The 23,253-nt window shown below is 53.3% G+C and overlaps 1 pseudogene; it reads left to right on the top strand.

The window, feature by feature from the left end:
• The first annotated feature begins 523 nt into the window (after window positions 1-523).
• LOC116589391 lies at window positions 524-12,310 on the top strand (annotated as a pseudogene).
• Window positions 12,311-23,253: the final 10,943 nt, after the last annotated feature.

The raw sequence follows: 23,253 nt of genomic DNA, 5'->3' as shown, positions 1-23,253 counted from the left end.
TCCTAGGCCAGTAAGGATGGGATAGGGGAGGCACAGTTTCTAGAAACTGGAAGGACTGAGTTCTATGGAGAACAAAATCCCAAAGACATATGTAAGATCCCAAAAGTGACAAGAACATACTTGAGGGGTACCTGGATGGCCCAGACGGTTAAGCATCCAACTCTTGGTTTCCGCTAGGGTTGTGACCTCAGGGTTGCACGAACAGGCCCCACATTAGGGTCTGCACTCAGGGTGGAGTCTGCTTGGGATTCTCTCTCCCTCTCTCCCTGCCCCTCCCCTTCCAAATAAATAAATAAATTTTTAAAAAAAATATAATAAAAATAAAACATAAAATATATCTAGGAAAATTTCATCCCCAGATGAAACAAAACAAAACAAAACAAACAAAAAAACCAAAACAGGTCCTTGAACCAAAATCCCTCAAAAACCCTAAATAGCAAAATAGAAGTTGCTATTTTGAGAATCAAGGCCAATTTGAAAACAAAGAACACTTACTTGAGTGAAGAAGACAAGAAAGTAAGCTATGTGGCAGCTCAAGGACAATCCATTCAGCGGACAAAAGTATAGCTTGGTGAGCTCTTTGCTAGGGAGTTCCAAGAGTCAGAATAAAAGTTTCTTTAAATACACCAAATCCACATGGATTTGGGCAGAAAGCTCGTGAGAATAGGCCAGGGTTGGGCAGCAATTCCAGCTGCTGCGGGCCGGTGCTGAGAGCGCTTTCTGGCAAGGCGTGTGTTTTGCCACTGTGTGAGACTGCCAGACTGGGAGTTGGACCCACCTGGCTTGCAGAGGCCCCTGCAGAGGTGAGCTCCCCGGAAGCAGAGTTGAATTAGGATGTGAGCCTGAGCCTTAGGCTCCAGCTGTTTTTGGCAGGAGGGGGTGCCCAAGGTGAGGGTGGCCTGAGGTAGGCGTGCAGGTTTCTCCCGCTCTGAGGGTTTCCCAAAGATCCCAGTGACACGGTTTCTTCCTGGGTGGCAGGTGGAGTCCTGATGTATGGCTCAGGGGTCCCCAATCTGGAGGGCTTGAGGGCCAGGCCTCTGGGGATGGAAGCTTGAGACCCCAACCCAGGGTTAGGCCTCGGGCCTAGGGGCACGGCATGCCTTGCCTGCTGGTGCTAAGGTGGCTCCCTGAGGGGCTGAGGACAGGGCAGGTTTGGCCTGCATTCCCAGGCCACCAGGGCCAGGTGTGGACCCGCCTTTTAGCGCTTTCCGGTAGGCTTCCGGCAACAGCACACAGAACCTGGGCAGGGTCCAGCTGGCTCCCCCGAATGCCCCGCCGCGGAAAGTGAGTTTTCCAAGGCTTTCTGGCCAGTTCTCAGGAGCTTTCTGCTCAAATCAACATTGATCTGGGCAGAAAGCTCCTGAGAATTGGCCTGTGTTGGGTGGTAATTCTGGCCATGTCCCAGACCCTTGCTGAGAGCGCTTTCTAGCTAAGTGCGTGTTGTAGCCCAGTGAGACCCCGAGTTAAGCCCACGTGGCTCCCGGAGGCCCCTTGCAGTGGTGAGCTCCCCAGGGGCTTCCTGGAAGGCCCCACCTGCCGGTGCAGAGGCGGGCTTCCTGGTGGCTGAGTAGAGGGGCAACCTGGGCTGCCTTCACACCCAGCGTTAGAGGGTTTTCGCAGGCTTCATGCGACACTATGCGGGAACCCGGGCGGGACCCAGGCAGCCCCCCCGCGGAAGGTCACCGCCGCGGGAAGTGAGGGCTTTCGATCTGGGCAGAAAGCTCATGAGAATTGACTGGCGCTGGGCAGCGATTTGGGCGGAAAGCTGGTGCCATCCTGGGAGTGCTTTCTCACTAGGTGCTTGTTGGGGCCCTGCCCAACCAAGCCCAAGCGGCTCCCTGTCGGCCCCCAGAGGCAAGTTCCCTGGGGTCAGATTTGAGGGAGTGAGGTGAGACTGAGTGTCAGTCTCCGGGTTTTTGGCCCAAATGGGGCCCCTGTAAGGTTTTACAGGTGAGATAAACATGACACCTGGCAAGATAGGCACAAGGCAAGATTTATTAAAGGTGTCTTAGGCGAGGTTCTGAGACTCTGGAGAGGGGAGTTGGGGAAGTCACGCGCGGGAGGGGTCAAATGGGTCTTTTATCTGGGTTAAGAGAGGTCATAGGTTCACAGGCATATAAGGTAAGGTATTTGGTGATTGGAGGGGAGGGGGAAGTCCTGATGTTCCTATTTTCTGCATAGGTATCGGGTTACTGATGGTGATGTGCTCTCAGCATAGGTCCTTCATGGGAGAGTCATGGGTTAAGGGAGAGGGCAGCCTGAAGATGATGGCCCGGAGGCCATTTTTATTGTTCCTTCTGCATTCCTGGGGCCGCTGACCTAATAGCACCGAAGGTGTGGGTGTGCATGCAGGTTTCTTCTACTCTGAGTGTTTCCCATTGCTACCAGTGACAGTTTCCTCCTGGGTGGCAGGCGGAGTCCTGGGGTGCAGATCAGGGGTGTCTTCTCTGGAGGGTTTGGATTGGCCAGGCCTCTGGGGACAGAAGCCTGAGAACCCAACCAAAGGTTTGGGTTTGGGCCTAGGGGCATTGCAGGCCCCACCTGCTGGTGCTGGAACGTGCTCCCTGGGGGCAGAGTAGAGCGGGGGTGAGGAGGTGGGGGGGTGTTGGCCATTGGGAGGCCATCCTGGCCCTAGCTACAACCAGCATTTAGAGCGCTTTGTCTCAGGCTTCCGGCAACAGCACTCCGGACCCCGGGCGGGCCCAGGCGGCTCTCCCATAAGCCCCTGCCACTGGAAGCGAGTTCGGAAGGGGTTCCCGGCTAATTCTCACCAGCTTTCTGCCCCAATTGACATCAAGTTGGGCAGAAAGCTCATGAGAATTGGCCTGCACTCGACTGTGGAGGCCAAGAAAACCAAGGCTGTACCCATCTCGAGTCTAGCCCATTTTCCAGAGACAAATAACTCAGTTCCTTAAGCCCTAATGTCACCCTCCCCTCCATAAACAAAACTGAAGGAGGCTGAGGTAGAAGGAAAAGTAAATAAAATGAAATTTCTTCTAAACCCAAATCTCACTAACAAGGACTCTTGATAACAAGAATGTGACCTTCCACCAGGAAACTCCCAATTGTCTTCATGCTAGTGCCTCATTAAAGGGAAAAACGGCCTTGGCTTGATAGTAACCAGGGCTTCAATATCCTGACAGTCTTCTTTACCCTGATAGCCCTTCTGAACACCCCCTTTGTCCTCACCCACCACCGAGTCCACCCCTACTCTGCCTTTAAAAACTCTGACTATAATCTGGCTCGGGGTCCAAGTCCCTACTCCACTGTGTCAGGTATACTTGGGCCCAGGCATAAGCTTGTCAAATAAACCTCGTGTGATTGCATCGGTGCTTGGCTCCTTGGTGGTCTCTTGGATGCAAAAACTTGGGCATAACAGACTGCAGCTCAGACTGCGCTCTGGCGCCCTGCTGGCAGTGCTTTCTTGCTAGGTGCATGTTGGGTTTCTGAGGGAGTGCTAGCTGGGCCCACGCGGTTCCCTGAGGGCCCCAGCAGAGGCGAGCTGGGGTGGGGGGTACAGATTTGAGAGAGGAGGTGAGACTGAGCGTCAGGTTTAGTTTTTGGCCAGTAGGGGGCGCCAAAGATGGGGGTAGCCTGAGCAGGCATGCAGGTTTCTCCAGGTCTGAGGGTTCTGCACAGCTCCAAAGGGCGCAGTTTCCATGTGGGTGTCAGGCGGACTCCTTGGGTGTGGATTCAGGGTCCTCAGTCTGGAGGGCTTGGATGACAGGTCCCTGGGGATGGAAACCTGAAAACCTAACCTAGGGTTTGGGTTAGGGCCTCGGGGCATGGAAGGCTCAACATGCCAGCACTGAGACCAGGGGGCTGAGTAGAGGAAGGTTTTGGACACCCATGTACGTGGCTTTTAGAGTGCTTTCTCACAGGGTTCGGGCCGCGACCATTCAGGACCTCGGGTCAGGCCCAGGCGTCTCCCCTGAAGATCGGTGCAGCTGGCTGTTTCTGGCCTTCTCATGAGTGTTGTCCCCAAATTGATATCGATTTAGGCAGAATGCTCGTGAGAATTGGCCGTCTTTCTGTGGCGATTCCGGCCACATTTGTGCCCGCTGTTGAGAGTGCTTTCTGATTAGGTGCATGTTGCAACCATTCAGGAACCTGGGTTGGGGACACGTGGCTCCTGGGAGGGCCCCACCTTAGGGGAGCTTTTTGGGGGCAGAGTTGAGGGAGGGGCTGAGGCTGAGCGTCAGGCTCCATGTTGTTGGCCTGTTGGGGCACTTGAAGGTATGGGTGGCCTCTGGGGGGCATGCAGCTTTCTCTTGCTCTGAGGTTTTGCACATCTCCAAATGGCACAGTTTCCTCCTGGGTGGCAGGCGGACCCCTGCGGTGTGGATCAGGGATCCCCAATCTGGAGGGCTTGCGGGCCAGGCCTCTTGGGACAGAAGCCTGAAAGCCCAACTTAGAACTAGGGGCATGGCAGGCCCAATATGCCAGTGCTGAGGCAGGATCCCTGGGGGGCAGAGTTGAGGAAAGGCATCATGTGCACGACAGGCTCCAGGTTGGTAACTATGGGGGCTGCCTAAAGTTGGGGTGGCCTCAGGGAGGCATGCAGGTTTCTCCTGGTCAGAGAGTTCTGAGCAACTCCAAATGGCAGTTTCCATCTGGGTGGCAGGCAGATTACTGGGGTGTGGGTCCGGGGTCTCCAATCTGGAGAGCTTGGGGGACAGGCTTCTGGGGATGGAAGTCTGAATACCCAACTTAGGGTTCTGGTTAGGTCCTAGGGGCATGTGAGGCCCCATCTGCGGGCACTGAGATGGGCACGCCAGGGGGCTGAGTAGACAGAGCGTTTGGCCACATGTGCGCATGGTTTTTAGAGCATCTTCTTGTAGGGTTTGTGCTGTGACTACTCAAGACCACAAGCCAGGCCTGAAGGCTCCCCTGAAGTCCCGGACAGCTGGAAGCAAGTTTGCCAGTGGTTTTTGGCCGATTCTCACAAGCTTTCTGCCCAAATCCTTGTCAATTTGGGCAGAAAGCTCTTTAGAATCAGCCCGCATTGGGCAGCAATTTGGACTGCACATCCACCCTGTCCTGGGGGTGCTTTCTCGCTAGGCGTGTGTTGGGATAGTATGGGACTGCATGTCTGGCCCACACAGCTCCCCTGAGTACCCCCCGTGGTGGCAAGCTCCCGGGGGGCAGCGTTGAGAGACGGGGTGAGGCTGAGAGTCAGGCTAGCTGTTTTTGGCCAGGGAGCCACCAATGGTGGCAGTGGCCTCAAGGGGGCATTCATGTTTCTCCTGCTCTGAAGGTTCTGCATAGCTCCATAGGGCACGGATTCCTTCTGGGTGGCAGGTGGACTCCTGGGGTGTGGCTCAGGGGTCCCCAATCTGGTGGGCTTAGGGACCAGGCCTCTGGGAGGGGAGCCTGAGAACCCACCCCAGGATTAGAGTTAGGGCCTAGGGGAGTGGCAGGCCCCACCTGATGGCGCTGAGGCTACCTCCCCAGGGGGCTGATAGAGGGTGGGTTGGCTGGAGTTTGGAGCAATCCGGGCCACACATGCACTGGTGTTTTGAGAGCTCTCTTGCAGGCTTCCAGCCACTACCATGCAGGACCCTGAGCAGGTACCAGGTGGCTCTCCCAGAGCTCAAAGGACCTGCTGCTGGAAGTGAGGTTGCTGGCCATTTCTGGCCAATTCCCACGAGATTTCTCACCAAATAGATATAAATTTGGGCACAAGGCTTGTGAGAATTGGCTGGCGTTGGGCAGCAGTTCAGGCCACACACTGCCCCATGCTGGGAACGCTTTCTCACTATGTGCATGTTGGGGCTTTGCAGGACTGTGAGCCAGTCCCATGATGTTCCCTGAGGGCCCCTGTGGAGGCGAGTTCCCTGGGGGGGCAGAGTTGAGGGAGAGGATGAGAGCGAGCATCCGGTTCTGGGTTTCTGGTCTGGGGGCCCTGAATTTTGGGGTGGCCTGAGGGGGCATGCAGGTTTCTCCGGCTTTGAGAGTTTTGGGCAGCTCCCAATGGCATGGTTTCCTGCTGGGTTGCAGGTGGAGCTCTGGGGTGTGGCTTGGGGTACCCAATCTGGAAGGCTCAGGGTGGCCAGGCCTCTGGGGACGAGAGCCTGAGAACACAACCCAGGTTAGGGTTAGGACCTAGGGGTGTGGCAGGCCCCATCAAAAGGCCCTGAGGCGGGCTCCCCTGGGGGCAGCTGAGTAGAGTGCGTGTTTGGCCAGTGTTCAGAGGCAATCCAGGTCACCCATGTGCCCAGGCTTTAGAGGGCTTTATCAGTCTTCAGGCCGCGACCACCCTGGACCTCTGGCAGGGCTCAGGAGGCTCCCCTGAAGGCCTTCGCTGTGAGAAGCGAGTTCACTGGGGTTTCCCAGTGAATTCTCACCAACCTTCTGCCCAAACTGACATTGTTTTGGGCAGAAAGCTTGTGAGAATTCGCCAGCATTGTGCGGTGATTCAGGCCATATGCCTGCCCAGTACTGGGAGCCATTTATCACTAGATGTGTGTAGGGGCCATGTGGGACCATGGGATGTTCCCATGTGGTTGCTCTGAGGACAACCATGGAGTCCTGTTCCCTGCGGGGAGAGTTGATGGAGTGGGTGAGGCTGAGTGTCAGGCTTCAGTTTTCTGGCTGGGGTAGGGGGAGGGGTGTCAAATGTGAGGATGGACTGAGGGGGGCATGCAGCTTTCTCCAGCTCTGAAGGTTTTGTGCAGCTCTCAATGGCATGGATTCCTCCTCACTGGCAGGTGGAGTCCCAGTGTTGGATCAGGGTTCCCCAATCTGGAGGGTTAGGGGAGCCAGGCCACTGGAAATGGAAGCCTGACAACCCAAACTAGTATTAGGGTTCATAGCTGGGAGCATGGCAGACCCAATTTGCCAGCGCTGGAGCAGGATCATCAGGGGTCTGAGTGGAGGCACTGTTCAGATGGAGTATCAGGCTTTAGGTTTGTCACTAGGGGGACCCTTGAAGTTGGGGGTGGACTCGGGTGCATGCAGGTTTCTCCTTCTCTGATGGTTCTGTGCATCTCCATGGGCCACGGTTTCCTCCTGGGTGGTAGGCAGACTTCTGGGGTGTGGCTCAGGGGTCCACAATGTGGATTGCTTGGGGGCTAGCCCTCTTGGATGAAAGCCTGTGAACCCAACCCAGGGTTAGGATTAAGCCCTAGGGTCATGGCAGACCCCAACTGCCAAATATTAGGCAGACTCCCCAGAGGGCAGAGTAGAGGACATGCTTGGCCTCCATTCAGAGGCCATCTGCTCCTCAGTTGCACCTGGAGTTTAGAGGGCTTTCTCGCAAGCTTTGGCCCACGACCATACGGGATCCCGGGAAGGGCTGACGCGGTCCCCCCTGAAAGACCCCACTGCGGTAGGTTAGTTTGCCTGGGTATCCGACCAATTCTCATGAGCTTTCTGATCACCGCAGCATTCAGCCATACAGAAATATGGCTTATGTCACTGGGGTTGTTTTCTGTGGACACAACATCCATCCATGTTGTGACATGCCTCAGTCGTTCATTCACTTTTTCACAGTGACTGAACTTAAGAACATGGACCCCTTAAAGTGTTTCAGGTACACAATTCTCTGGCCTTAGTTGAGATTCCACAGTTGTACATCATTCTCCAGAATTTTCTCATTCTCCCTGAGGGAGCCTGTATGCATTAAACACCAACTCCCTGTTGTCCTTTCCCCTTGGCCCCCTGCAGCCACACCAGACACCTCATCAAAGTGGGATCATACAGTATCTGTCCTCCTGTGACTGGCTGATTTCACTCAGCGTATTGATTTCCACGTTCAACTCATGTTGTAGCCTGTGTCAGAACTCCCTTCATTTTTAAGGCTGAATCATATTCTATGGTGTATAAATTGCATTTTGTTTATCCATTCATCTGTCAGTGGACACTTGGGTGGCTCCACCTTTTGGCGTTGAGAGAAACGCTGCTCTGAATATGGGTCCTTCTACTTTCAGTTTTTGGGGGCATATAGGCTGCAGTGGAATTCTGTGTTTAATATTTTATGGAGCCACCATATTTTTCCCCCCTACAAATGAACCATTTTACTTCATTCCTTCATAGAGCAGAACAAGATAACCATTTATGGATCTACCTCATTTTGTTTATTCTTTTCCCCGTGGATGGACATTTGCATTTGTCATTTGCAAAAGGACATCCATTTACCCGTGGATCGACATTTCTGGTTTTTGCCTGTTGTGAACATAACTGCTATGAATATCCTGTACATTTTTGTTTGTTTGAGCCATTGTTTACAATTTTGGGGGTATATATCTAGGAGTACAATTATTGAACCCAATGGTAATTCTGCTTGGATCTATTTGAGTAAATGACAAACTATTGTGTATGTAGACTGCACCATTTTTCCTAAGTGAGGTTTAAGGGTTTTAGTCTCTCAATATCCTTTTGTTATTTTTCATTTTCTTGATCATAGTGATTCTACTTGTGTAAAGGGACATCTAACTGGTTTAAATCTTCATTTTCATAAAGACTAATGATGTTTAACATCTATTCATGTGCTTTTCACCATTATATGCTTTATTTGGAGAAGGGTCTATCCAAGTCCTTTGTCCATTTTACAAATGGGATTGTCTTTTTGTTGAGTTGTAAAAGCTCTTTACATATTCTGGGCAACAGACACTTATTAGATAAATAATGTATAAATATTTCCTTCCATTCTGGGGGCTGTTTTTACACTTTCTGGATAGTATCTTCTGATGTACAAATATTTTTAAATTTTTTACCTTTCTTTTTTTAAGAGTGAGTGAGAGAGAGTATGCAAGTGGATGGGGCAGAGGGAGAAGGAAAGAGAATCTTAAGCAGGCTCCACACTCAATGTGGAGGCTGATGTGGGGCTAAATCTCATGACCTTGAGATAACTATGTGAGCCAAAATTAGGAGTTGGATAGTTAACCAGCTGAGCCACCCAGGCACCTGGGACAGATACTTAATTGTAAGGATATTATTTTATCTATTTTTTCTTTCCTTTCTTATGCTTTGGTGTCAGATCTAAAAGCATTGCTACATCCAAGGTTATGAAGATTTATCCCCATTTGTTTCTTCTAGGGTTTATAATTTTGCCTCTTACATTTAAGCCTTTAACTTATTTTGAATTAATGGGTATATGTGGTGTGAGGTAAGGGTTCAGTTCCATTCCTCTGTACATGGATAGACAATTGTCTAGCACCCTTTGTTGAAAAGACATCCTGTTTCCCCAGTGTAATGTTGTCCACTCTTGTCAAATTTCAGTGGACCATAGATAAAGGGGTTTATTTCTGGGCTCTCAATTAAATCCCACTGATCTGTAGGCATCCTTTAAAAAAATGTTATTTTATTTATTTAAAATTTTTTTGTAAATTTAAAACCAATTAATTGACATATAATATATTATTTGTTTCAGATTTTATGAATCTCTTACAACAGTATCACAATGTTTTATTTACTGTTGCTTAGTATTAAGATTTGAACTTTGGAAATATGAACTTTCATATTTGATTTTCTTTTTCAAGGTGGTTTTGGCTAACTTGTGGTCCCTTAAAATTCCATATGACTGTTACCATTAGCTTGAGCATTCCTTCTCAAAGGCCTTTGTGAAATTTCTTGGGAGCATATTGAATTTCCATATTGCTTTGTTACTGTTGCCATCTTATCGATAGTATGTCTTTTTATCACCATGGGGTGTCCTCAGATTTACTTAGGTTTCCCTTACTTTCTTTCAGCAATGTTTTGTAATTTTTGGTGTATAAGACGTATACCTTGATTACATCTATTCTTAAGTATTTTTCTATGTTGATATTCCCTAAAATGGGATTGATTTCTTAAATTCCTTTTTGGGTGATTCATTGTTAGTGTTTACAAGAAAGAGAGATTTTGGTGTATTGATACTTTGTAGAATTAGGGAACTGGCTGTGATCATTTTTTTGTTGATTCTTTAGGGAGCTCTCTATATAAGATGATGCCATCTCTGGTCTCTGATAGACCTAGTTCTACTGTTTCCTTTCACTTGTGGATTCCTTATTTCTTGCCTTATTGCTCTGGGTAGAAATTTCAGTGCAATACTGAGCAAGGAGTGAAAGCCAGCACGATGGACTTCTTCATGGTTTCAGAGTAGAGCTGTCAGTCCTCAAAACTGAGCACAGTGTTTGATTAGGGTTAGGGTGGGGTTAGGATTAGGGCTTAGGTTTTAGGTCTCCCTGTCCTCCGCTGTACAGAGTCCATTCTTCTCTGCTAATCAGCAGAGTGATTTTTTTAGAATATAACCTTTGAGTCTCTCTGTGATCTGCTCCCCAGCTTCCTGTCCTCTCCAGCCTTTCCTCTCCCACCATATCCTCCCCACCCCTGTGGGGCTCCCAGGTGGGTGGTTGTCCCACATGTGCCTCAGGCCTGACTCCTGGCCTTTACATTCTCTCTGCCCTCTGCCAGGAGCATTCTTCTCTCCCCCTGCTTCATGTCTGGCTTGTTTCCCTTTTGGCTGGACCTGGACTTGCCCCCCAGTGAGCTGACTCATGTCTGTTGGCTGTGTATGCCCTTGTCCCCTGTTTAAATGTAGTGTCCACTTTCCCTGTGTGAGCGATTTACTAAGCTGCCAGGTATGGGGCAGGCACTAGGAAGTAACCTTAGTGCCTGTGTAAAAAAATCAGTTCCAGGGCACCTGGGTGGCATAACCTGGTAGTCGTTAAGCATCTGCCTTTGGGTCCAGTCATGATCCTGGGGTACTGGGATCGATCCCTGCCACGTTGGACTCCCTGCTCAGTGGGGAGCATGATTCTCCATCTCCCATTCCCCCAACCTGTGTTTCCTCTCTAGCTGTCTCTCTCTCTGTCAAACAAATAAATAAAACCTTAACAAAAATCCATCTCAAAGGGGCTCACCACCCTGGCTGACAATGGGGGAGCTGCTGTCCTCACAGGTAGTCCCCTCAGAGAGACAAGACTTCCAACTTCTTGGAGCCTGGGAGATGTAGACCTGGACCTGGAAGCTTCCATTCTTGGAATCATGGCTAGGACCTTAGCAAGCCCCCTCTTCTTCCAAACTTCCTCTTTCTTCTTCCATGTCCATGGGTTGGACCTGATTCCTGATCTGGGGGAGTTCAAGGGTGACCACTCCTAGGAATAACAGCGGTTGACTGATGGACCTTGTCAGCAAGAGACCCAGTAGTAGCCTTCAAGGGAGGACAGTTCTGTGGGGGCCAGCGACAGTCTCCTCAAAGCAAAGTGGGGCAGGAGACCAGCCCTGATGATTCTAGCCAGTATGTAGGCCATAGAAAGGAGGGCTGTGCCTAAAGGTGCTCCACTCCTGGCAGGTGGGGACAGGACCTGCAGGGGGTCGGCCAGGGAAGGGCACCTGCAGGGTTTGCCTGGGAGCTTGGCATAGAAGGAGGGTTCCTGGCTCCAGCATGCTGGCTGTGGGGTTGGTTTCCCATCTCTAAAGCCTCAGGTTCCCCTTTGTATGATGGGGTACTGCTGGCCCCATCTCTGGGAGCAGAAGGTAGGGAGTCCCCATAAGCAGACTTGCTCATGACAGGCTGGGAGAGTGGCTGTAGCTTAAAGCAGCCCAGGGCCTGCCCCTGTGAAGAAGGTACACACATCCATGGCTCCCAGCTCTGGAGTCCTGCTGCCAGCCTCTGACAGTGACCCTTCTCCCACCTTGTCCCTCATCCCTGTAGATAGGTGGTCTTCTTAGAGCTGCCCTGCAGAGGACAGAAAAGCCCATCATTGTGGGACAGTTTCATCTACCAAGTCATCACTGACCAGCGGGCTTCCAGGTCCTTGTGCCCCCATGGCAGGGCTGGAGGGTGGTGGTCCTCGAGGTCTTCAGCTCCCCATACTGGCAGGATGTATCCATGAAGCACATGGTGATGGTCAGCTGCTTCTGTGAGCAGCACTTCCTCCATGAGTTGGATGACCTAGTGTGTGTAGATGTGGACATGAAGTTCTGCGACTATGTGGGCATGGAGGTCCTGCCCCCCATTTGGCACCCTGCACCCCAGTTTCTACTGGGTGTTCCATGAAGTCTTCAGCTACCAGCACCAGCCATGGTTCCAGGCGCACATCCCCAAGGACCAGGGTGACGTTTACTACATGGGGGCCTTTTTGGGGGTGCTGGTGGTGGAGGTTCACTGACTGACCTTGGCCTGTCACCCGGTGATGGGAGTTGACCTGGCCAATGGGATCAAGGTTGTATGGCATGACAGAGCCACTTGAACAGGTACCTGCTGGAACACAAGCCCACCAAGGTGCCATCCATGTGGGACCTATGGTACCCACAGTGGATGGGCTGTCCCCTGGAGGACCTGTGGGACCTATTGTGGCTGGGCTGCTCTCCCCACCCTTCATGAAGAAGCTGAGATTCAGACCATGCCCAAGAATCACCAGGACATCCGGGACTTATGAGGGGCTGTCCCTGTCTCCAACAGGGGGTGCTGTCCTGAGCAGAGCTGTGAGAGCAGGTTCCTACTTCTGTCCCCTCGAGGGAGACCATGGAATCCAGCCCTGCCCAAATGGGCATTTCCAGGGTCCCAGCTGCACCCACACACAGGAGGCCTGCTTGGGGACACAAGTTCCTCTCTTTGTGGTCACTATAGTTTGATAACTTCTGGGTCATTTTCAGCTGTGAATGGCTCCAGTTTTATGTTGGATGATTTCTGTGTCCATGTTGAGCAACCATCTTTAAAAAGGACAATCAAGTGAAAAGGTTTTCTTCCTGGTTCTAGACAGACACTGCCGGGTGGGGGTTGGAGTGATCCTGCGGCGGCCGTGGAGCCAGGATGGCCTCTGGTCGAGTCTTCCCTCCCAGTCCCTTCACATTGCCAGGGCCATGGGGCTTCAGGGGTAGGGGTGCACCAAGCCTCCTCTCAGACCTTCAGTCCCCTGACTGCCAGAGGCCTTGGCTGTGGCCGCTAGCTCACCCTCCAAGAGCATGGAGCCTTCTGAGTTATGTGTGGTTTCTACCTTGGTTTTATTTTTTATTTTTAGATTTAACTTAATTTTTAAAATTTAAATTCATTAGCCAACATATAGTACATCAGTGGATTTTAATGTAGTGTTCAGTGATTCATTAGTTGCCTGGAACACCCAGTGCTCATCACAACATGTGCCCTCCTTACTACCTGTCACCCAGCTACCTCATCCCCCCACCCCCTCCCTTCTGTCAGTGGGGCCAAGTCCCCTGGCTGGGGCTCAGCTAGCTTCCTACATGTTCCACTTACCTCTCCCTGGCTCCCCCAGCCGTGCACAGCCCTATGCTGCTTCCCAGCAGAGGGCAGTTTTAACAAAGGTCAGGAAGACAGGATGGATTTTCCTGACTCCACCTGCCATCCCCCACCCCTGCCCAGGACTGCAAGAGAGGAAAGTTTTCTTCAACTCCTCTTAAGGTCTCTGGATGGGTCTGGAAATTGACAAAGACAGATGAACAGGAGAAAAGCTGGCAAAGTGTATTGATTTTTTTGCTGGGAGCCCCACAAGAACATGGAGACCACCAGAGGCAATGGAAGCCTACAGTTCTTCTATGTTTTAGGCAAAGAAGCAATAAATGTGTGAAGAATTGAGAGACACAAGGGTTTGAGCTGGGGTGGGTAAACGGTAAAAAAGTAACTAGGAAGAAAAGGTTAGTTTAACCAGGTTTGTTCCTCTAGCCTTTGTGGCCTGAAAGTCCTTGACTCTGGTGATCAGAATTTCCACCCTGCTGTCTGGGGAGAGAAGGTGCCACATGGGAGTATTCTGACCTGCTTCAGGGAAGGAGGGCTGACGGCTGGGGATCAGAGGGATCTTCCTGCCTCTGCTCTATGGAAAATTCTTTCAGCTTCTATATTTAACTTGCCAAGGTGTCATATTTGGGGCAGTGTGTCCTGACCCTCACTGGATTGGTGCTGCACTCTGTCTCTTCCTAGAGTCCCAGGCATTGAATGTGCTGTTGTGGAGACCTCCCAGTCCTGGGGCAGAGGGAAGCACCTGCCTCTAGGGGAGGGTTGCCTACAACTTCCCACACAGGTGCCCTGTTGCTAAGGGTGGCCACCCCTCCTTGGGGAGATTAGGTGAGAGTGTGAGATCTTACTTTGAGAAACTGACTTCATTTCCTACAGATGTCTGACTTCATTTCCTGCAAATGATCCAGTAGTGGGATCATGTAGGAGTACTATTTTTAGTATTGGGGGGAAACTCCATATTTTTCCCAGCATGGCTGTGCCAACCAAGGTCAATCCTGGATGATTTTACCCGTAAACCAGAGATTTTTCAAGATCCTCTTCAGCAGAGAACATGAGGAGAACATTTTCAAGGCCTTGCGAAGTACACTAACCACAGGAACAAACCAGTAACTCAGAAACTATTGAAATGAAGAACAGGTTCTCCTTCCATGTCTGGCTACTGTGCTGGTCTGTGGCACAATCCCGCCTCGTGCAGCTGGAAGGTTGACCTCCCAGGTTGGCTGCCATTGAGATGCCGACTGTTTCCAGATATTCTTTGGGGTATGGCCGGGTTTCTCCACCTGTGCACAGATCAAGTTGACAACCTCTGACAGGGGAGCCACAGTTTCTTCAGGCATGGTCCCTCCCCCATCCCGTGGTGGAGCCGTCACACTGAGGGTTTAGGGAGATGGGAGCCACCCCTAGGCGAAACCACCCAAGATTCCCACTGCCCTGACCTGACCTTTAGATGCTCCTCAGTTCCTCCTGTGCCTCTGGTGTCTTCCGGGCACCCTGACCTGGCTGTTTTCTGACAGCTCATCTAGTAGTACCCTTACTTTCTGGGAAGGGGATTTACTGGAATCCCCATTGTGTCCTGCTGCCCCACCTGGATTGCTTTTTGAAGGCACATCATATAAGTCATCTGAGGACCCAAGACTGCGGGCCTGTGGCCTGAAGGGGTTCTGAGCAGAGCTGGTGGGGTGGGAGGGCTGCAAGGCACAAAGGCAGGTTTCTAGAAAGTTGTCTGGGGTCCCTGGCATTCTACCTTTTAAATTTTATTTATTTATTTATTTATTTATTTATTTATTTATTTTTAAAAAGAGATCTTATTTATTTGACAGAGAGATCATAAGTAGGCAAAAAAGCAGGCAGAGAGAGAGGGGGAAGCAGGCTCCCCGCTGAGCAGAGAGCCCAATGTGGGACTTGATCCCAGGCCCCTGAGATCATAACCTAAGCTGAAGGCAGAGGCTTAGTCCACTGAATCACCCAGGCACCCTGCATTCTACCATTTTTGAATCAAAGCCCTGAGATCTTTCAAATGCTAGCAATGTTACAGCATGGGCCAGAAAATCACATGTTTCTGTGCACCCAACAACACCTAAACTATTGGCCATTTTTTGCACTTGAGCTGAGTACAAAGGACTGGGAGTAGGAGCTTGAGGGGAAGTCCTGGGCCAGACTTTGTGTTTGGGGACACAGATCATCCGGACAAGCTTGTGCTGAGCCTCAGGAAGGGGCCTGTGTGGAGACCCCAGCTGGAGACACTGCTCTCCGATGATGCCCCCTCAGTCCGCCCCAGTGCACCTGGTGCTGGGGGAGCGCCTGCCTCTTCCTCTCTACCTGAGGGCTCTCTTCTGCACCAGCCATGCCCCTCCCCTGGCAGTCACTGCCAGCCTGTAGCCTGGGAGGGTGGATACCCCGATGACCTCCAGCCCTGGGGACATCCAGGGCAGACGGGACATGGTCTCCCAGCAGGTCTGAGCACCAGGCCCCCACGTGCTCACTCTCCTCCTGGGGACTCACTGTGCCTCGTCCTTCCTCAGGGTCCCTGGGCCTAACTCCTCCTCTGCTCAGGCACCACTCTCGGCCCAGGCTCCACATGCTGGGATTGGAAGGGATCATCTGGACCTTCTGGACTCGTGCTTCCATGCCTGTGACATGGGCACAGGCTGGCCTCACAGACTCATCAGAGGAGACCCAGTGCAGGAAGATGCAGGCCACCTCAACGGAGAAGCCAGGTGACCCCAGAGGGAGCGCACAGGCCTTGCACAAAAGATAGGGCTCATGGAGCACAATGTGGGATGTGGGCACCCAGCCAAAGTGTATGGGGAATCCTGGTGAGGGTGGCCCTGGTGGGGGGAGCGCAAACCACAGAAGGGTCACAGAAAAGGCAGGAGACAAAGATGACAACAGGACAGAGCTTCCCAAGGAGGTGGTTGGAAGAGTCAGAGGATTTCAGAGACCCTTGGGAAAACTTGGAGGCCCTGGAGATGTTGGCTGAAATGCTGTCATTTGGTCAGAAAAGTTGTGTCACTGACCCCCAGTTGGCACTGGATGATTTACTCTTTATTGCTTCTAGGAATCAGGACGTATGGGCCATTAGCACTCACATTACATGAAGTCTAGGATATATTTATTTTTCATCAATTTTCAGGATTAGATTTTTCTAGAGGAGGTGCTAAGCATGGGTCTCTCCATTCTTTTCTTTGTGCCACCGGCCTCTGTTCTCAGGAGCAGATTCCTGGTGCTCATCACCACTGCTAGCCGTTAGGACCACTCCCTGTCACCTCCCACAGTGGACATGACCACGGTTGGGGGGCGTGCTCATAGATGAAGCCCCAGGGCTCAGTGCAGAGCAGGGACCCCAGATCTTCTGCTGAATGAAGGAGGGCATGAGGGAGGAAGGGTAAGGAGGAAGGGAGGAGGAGGAGGGAGGCAGGGATGGGGGAGGCAGGGAGGGTGATGGAGTGGGGGAGGAGAGGGAGGAGGGGAAGCAGAGAGGGCGTAATGAATGAGGTGGTGAATAAATGAGGTAAGGAAGGAGGGGGTGAAAGAGCTGAAGTCCGGTCCATACATCAGGAGCCATTATTTGGGGTGAGATCCAAGGGCATCACGGCCTGGGCCCTGGATGGTGGCTCAGGGCCCATCCCTCTGTCCTCCCAGTGCTGACCTTCCTTCTCCTTGTCCTGCTGTCACCCTGGATCCTCTCCACCTCCTCAAACAATTCTGAATATTCCCAGGAGCAGGGTGCCAGCAGGGGGGTCTCAGGAGGGGGTTCCCAGATCCTAGACAACCCTGGGACAGTAGCTACAGGACATTCTATCATGACTGGGACCGTAGATCCCACCCATCTCCTTGAACATTAGCCCTGTTCCATTCCCTGCTCTCTCCACCACCGCTGTGCTGAACGCTCCTGACAATTCATCTGTGAAAAATCGTGCCGGAGTTTCTGGGCCGAGCACTGCTGGGGGACGGGAGCACCTGCGGCCTGGATGGGTGCTTCTCACCCTTCTCCCAACAGGGGTGCCCGTCACCCTTCTTTCCGGGGGACCTGCATTGGACCTCTGGTTCTTCACATTCTCCCAGGGCTGCAGGTCCCCAGACCAGACACCTGCCACTCCGAGGGTGGCCAGCGCTGCCTTCATGGGGTTTCCTTTGCCAGCCCTCCCCAGGGAGCTCTTGCATCTCTGACACATACTCCCCGCGTGCCTATCCTCCCTTCTGGATGAGCATGCCTTTGGTCTCTGTCCCTGTGGAACCCTGTGACTTGGGAGCCTGGTTTGGAGCAGAGTCAGGTGAAACTTTTCTCTGGCCTTGGGTTGTGAGCGATGTGTTTGCCCTCTGTGATGTGTCTTCCAGCTTTCTGCATTTCCCTGGTTTCTGTGTGGGCCACAAGAGGAACCAGCTGTGTCCTGTCTGGGGTCAGGCTGTGGTGTTCCAGCAGGAACAGGGGTCTTGGGCCCGAGATTGTGCTCATAATTCCTAAAGGGGCCTCTATGATTACATCTCATCTGTAATCCATCGGGGGTTTCAATATCGAATAAGGGAAATTCTATGTCACATAAACACAGAAAAAAAAGAAAAACGAGTCCCCTTTGAAAATAGGACAGACAGAAAGGCACATATTGTGTGACTCCACATACAGAAACATCCAGAACAGGTAAAGAAACAGAGAGAGAAAGCAGCCTAGGGGTTGCGAGAGACTGGGCTGGAGGAGAAATGCGCAGGGAGGGCTTTGGGTTCAGGGTCTCCTCTGGGGGAGGAAATGTCCTGCTGTGAAGTTCTGTGGTGTGGTGGCACAGTGTTGGGAATGTGCTTAACGCTTGTGACATGTTCAAGTGAAGAGAAGTAATTTTATTTAAAACAATAAACTATGAAGAACATGGAAAGATAAAGTAACAGTTAATAAGTACCAGAGAGAAGGAATATACAGGTAGGGACGAAACATTCCTGCAGGATGTCGGGGTCGGGGGATAGAACAAGGGATAATTGTCCGACAAGCAGGGCTGTGGGCTCAGGATGTGGCTCTGGGAGCCCTGCAGGAACAGGAGTAGGGGCAGGGGTTGAGATAGAGGCAGGGACAGGAGCCAGGACAGAGGCAAGAGCAGGAGCACAGGCTGTGGCAGAGGAAGGGGCAGGAACAGGAGCAGGGTGGGAGCAGGGGCTGGGGCAGGGGAGGGGGAAGGGGCAGGGACAGGAGCTGGAACTGAAGCAGGAACAGGGGCAGGTGCCAGCTCTTCTGGGATAGCATCGGGCTCTCTGTGGGCAGGTGCCTGGTTCCCTGCTGGCTCATGGTCTCCTGCTGATGTCTCTCCAGGCACCATCACCCCCTCTGGAGCTGCAGGTGACGTTGGGGCCGGCTCTGGCTCTTCAGAGCTAGACACAGGTGTCCAGGCCCCCACATTCCAGAGACAGCCCCCTGCCCATCTCCTATCATTGGAGATCCTCGAATGAAGAACATGCTTACGTGCCTTTGCAGAGACAGAGCTCAGCCCAGGGCCTCCCAGAGAAGCTACAACCAGGAAGGAACCCTCATTGGGACATCGCCCCAACTGCAGTCCACTCACTGGGTGCTCTGGGCCCAGTCCTCACTCCTGGGCCCACACCAGCCTCTGGGTTCTCCTGCCTGTGGGGCTTAGCACCGTCTCATCCCCAGACACCCACATACACCCACATACATCCAGCCCTCACCTTCTCATGCTTGGGCTTGGCCTCCGTATACTGGACCACATTTCGGTGTGGTATCAGTAGGGACAGTGGCCTGGCAGTGTCAGAGGCCTTCCCAGGTAGTCCCCAGTCCCTGCTCCTAGAGAGCCCCTTATGGTCACTCCCTGTGTCAGGAAGATGGAGCAGGTGTCCACCAGCCTCCCATCATCCCTGGTGTTCTGCAAAGACAGGGACCGGTAACAGGCCTGGACGCATCACAGCCCTGCCTGGCCATCCTCACTGTTCTCCTGCCCACTCCCCCTGCAGCTCCCAGATCAGACACGGACCTGTGCATGCACAGCCCCACACCTGGGACAGGGACCTACACCTGCAGGGCACAGGATAAACCCTGGGGAGAAGCTCACAGCCCCCTACATTCCATCCCACCCAGCCAGCCTTGACCTAAGGTGTGAACATGACCTGCCCACCAGGCAGCTGACCCCTCATCAACCTGCTCTTGAATGGGGTGGGCGCATCCCACGTGAGCCTCCTTTAAAAACAGACACATACACACACACACACGCATAGGAAGGGGCCCTGGGGTTGCACAATCAGATCAGAGCATATGAGGCTGGGGGAGGGCCCTGGGCCTCATGATATCACCTTTCTGTACTTCTGGCCAAGTGACCAGAGATGTCAGGAAGCCCTGATGTGACATCCCCAGTGAGGGAAAGTGTTTGCAGGGTGTGCTTTCCTCTGCCTGCTGCCTCTGGACTTTGGGATGCAACACGCAAACATGTTCTTCTTTAGAGGATCTCCAAAGAAATGAGCTGAACAGGGGGTTGTCTCTGGAATGTGGGTGCCTGGTTACCCAGGTTCCAAATTCTGTTGGGCTCTGTTGTCAGAGAAGTGATGTCACCACTTCCTGGGGACACCTTACGAGACTTCATTCTCACAATAGAGTCCCCTGAGGGCCGCCCTCCCCCAGCTGTTCAATGCTTACCCTCTACCCCATACCCTGTCCAGTGACACCCACACAGCCTACCCACAGCCCCTGCGAGGCCTGCATGAGGACAGTGACCCGCTGTGAGGGCATAAAGCTGGGTTCAGACTGGGCTTTTGTTCATGCCCAGGACTGTGACCCTGGACAGACTTTGTGCCTCTCAGGACCTCCCCAGGCTCCCCACTGGCACAGTGGGGTCTTATGGCTTCTACTTCTAGGGATGCCATCAGGGGCAGGACCTCTACATATGTTCCTGCTATTACAGGAGACTGGGACACACACATGCCAATGCAAGGATGAGCTGTGGGATGGGTGGGGCATAGAACACAGCTCAGCAGGGCCTGGGTCTGCTCTGGGGTCCAGGCAAATTTACCCTCCTCCTGCTTGTCTCCCAGGCCCTGTGAACGGATTCCAGCCTTGTCCTCTTGTGCCACAGACTTCCACGGGCTCCCATTAGTTTTGGGCCCAGGTCCCAGGGCCGCCTCTGTGCCCATGTGCTGGGCAGTCCCCACAGTGGCTCTTGGCATTGCCAAATCCTGGTCATACATCCTTGTGGAATTCTCTCCCCTACAGGGTGGATGGCCTGTATGACTGCACTCTAAAGAATAGAATGGAGCACAATGAAGGGATATTGTTTCCAACCTAATGGAAGAAAGTCTGTGACTTCTCCTGGTTCCCTCTCTGTGTTCATTCTCTGTCTCTGTCTTACCTGTGTGTCTCTGTGTCTCTCCCAGGAGCAGGATCTGTAGGCTCTGGGGGTGATATAAGAAACCTCAGAGGCCTACCTTCTCCCTGTTTCCTTCTCCTGTCCTGGTGTTTTGTTCCCTCCTAAGTCCTCCTCACCCTGACCAGAGCACTGACTCTGGGACATCTTCCAAATGGGGACCCTGTGGCTGCAACAAGGAGGGTCCTGACCTTGGTCCCCAGACCAGTGGCCCAGTGGTCTGCCACGTTCTGCAAACCCAGGTCCTCAGTCCCCCAATCCTCCAGGCTATCCTCTGCTCAGAAGGACCTCGAGGGAGTACAAAGCATTTTCCCAGGACTGGGAGCACAGTGAGTCAGGGATGGAGAGCCTAGGCCAACAGACTTTTCTACAAGCCTGTGGGACCCTAGGGACACCCCATCTCTGTAGCCCAATTGACAGAAGAGTAAGCTGAGGCCTTTTGTGCTGTAGCCCCATCTGAACTTGTGGGGTATCTCTTCCTACTCCCAGTATCTCAGGATGGTGATGGACACCAGACCCCAGACCCTGTCTTTTCCCAGTGCCCTGGCCACCCCCCTGGGCTCCTTGGGGACCCTCCGACCATCAGCCTGGCCTGTCTTCTGTCCCCATCCTATGGATCTGGGTTCTTGCCAGGGGTCCTGATGCCCCTGCCCCCTTGCTCAGCTGTCTCTGATCTCTTTCTTCTTTCCCCCTGTCACCCACCTTGCTCCCAGGATATCTACCCCTTCTGACCCTGGGCTGGGCAGTCAAAGTGGGATGTGTGTGTGTGTGTGTGTGTGTGTGTGTGTGCGCGTGCGCACGCATGTGTGCAGGCGCACATGTATCTACTTGTCTGGGGATGCCCAAGGTCACGTGCCCACATGGGACAGGTTGGGTAGCTGTCCCTGAGGATCTGAGGGGCTCTCACCCCCAAAGAAAACCTCATGGAAGGGTGGGGCTGGCCTAGGGCTGGAGCACAGCCCCCCTCCTTGGCCTCTGTACTCCTCATTTGCCCTGGTCGGTCACTGCCTCTCTTGACCCCAGGTTTCCAACTGTTCCTGAGGGTCGAACATGGAAATGCTTGAACTTGGCCACTCTTCCAGGGGTGGGTGGAGGACAGGTGCACCAGGCACACAGGCCTCCCTCCTGAGAGGGCCAGGTGTGCACAGGGGATGTGCACGCAGCACTGTACCATGACCCAGCCCTGCGGCAGATGTGCCTCATACCCATGGCTTCACACCCGACATGTCCCCTGTGTTTCCTCACCACCACCAAGGGCTCTGTGGCCCCAAAGTCCACTTAATCCTGGAACCACGCCCATCCTGGGATGTAAGTCTCAGGGTATAAGGCCAGGTGGGTCTGACATCTGGGGCCACAAAGGTCACTGAGTACCCCCCACCCAGCTGGCCGGGAATGCAGACTGCCTCCCAGGGTCCAGCTAAGTGCAGGGCTGGGCCAGAGGACCTGGAGACAGCCGTGGAGGCTGACTCAGGGCAGGAAGGAGAGCAGCCCACCCACTCCCCTTCTCTTCTCCTCCTCCTTCCTCATCTTCCTGGTAGGACCCTGGGCCAGAGATTCAGCCTGTCCCTAGCTGGAGCCCTGGCTGGAGTCAGAGGTGTGGGATGGAGGCCAGGGAGGAGGGGCCCACCACCAGGATGCCCGAGTGTGAGAGTGTTGTTACTGTAGTGAGGGACCCCACGGGCACTCAGGGATTTCAGTGGCCCCAGGACTCGGCCCCTGCCCCACCCTTCACCCTCCATGAGGCCCCGCATCTTCCCTACCTTGTCTGCAGCCAGTCCCCCCTCCTGCCCCATGAAATCCAGCTGCTCTGGGGGCTTCAAACTCATTACCAGCTGGAAACAAGCCAGCCCTATGGGGCCTGGTTCTGGGTCCTGGAACACCACAGTGCGGAGAGGTTATGTGGGGCAGGAGAAGGGAGAGGGCAGCGTGGACTCTCCCTGGGGGCCATGGCTCCCTGGTCAGCGCAGGCCCTGTTGTGTCCCAGCCCCTAGGGCACCCAGACCCCAGCTCGCAGGCAGGCTCTGGGAGGGAGACCGGAGTGTGGCTCCTGCTAGCTCAGACCTGTCAGTCTGTCCTGTGGCTACAGCCTATCTGCCAGCCGCACACCCCTTCCTAGTCAGCTAGCATCATCCCCAGGACCAAGACGAACAGCCCATCATCCAGCTCAGGGGCCAGTGTGTGGCTGGGCAGGCAGGGGAGGGCTTGCTCTGGGCTTAGGGAGTCCCCGGGTGGGCTAATGGGACTCGAGAGGTGTGGCCTTCCAGCCCCTCCGCTGACCAGTCCTATCACTGGAGCCATTTCCCTTCCCTCTCTTGGCCTTGCTCTCCGCTTCTGTGCAATGCAGTGATGCTGAGTGATTGCTCCCAGGGCAGGAGCATGTGGGGTGCTGGTGATTGACCTAAGCCTGGCACAGAGCCTGGACTGCAGAGTGCAGTGGGGGATGGTGAGCCGTGTCACCAGTGAGCACCCCTCCCCAAAAAAGACACCCAGCCTTTCCATGCACCTGCCAGGCCCCTGGAAGACCACACTCCTGATACCAGGTCCTGTGTGTGTGGCACTTCATCAGCAGTGGGGCAGGGTGGGGACCCCGGAACCTGGGGCCAGCTGCTCCCTCTGAGGGCACAAGAACAAAGAAGACTCTCCTTGGGGTTCCCCAAGGCTATGTAAGAGAGGATGTGGCTGCCCCCAAACAGGACACTGAAATTCTGCTTCTGTTAGAATCTG

Source organism: Mustela erminea, chromosome 4, assembly GCF_009829155.1.
Source record: "Mustela erminea isolate mMusErm1 chromosome 4, mMusErm1.Pri, whole genome shotgun sequence".
Lineage (NCBI taxonomy): Eukaryota > Metazoa > Chordata > Mammalia > Carnivora > Mustelidae > Mustela > Mustela erminea.
This window is presented reverse-complemented; position numbering and strand designations above follow the sequence as displayed.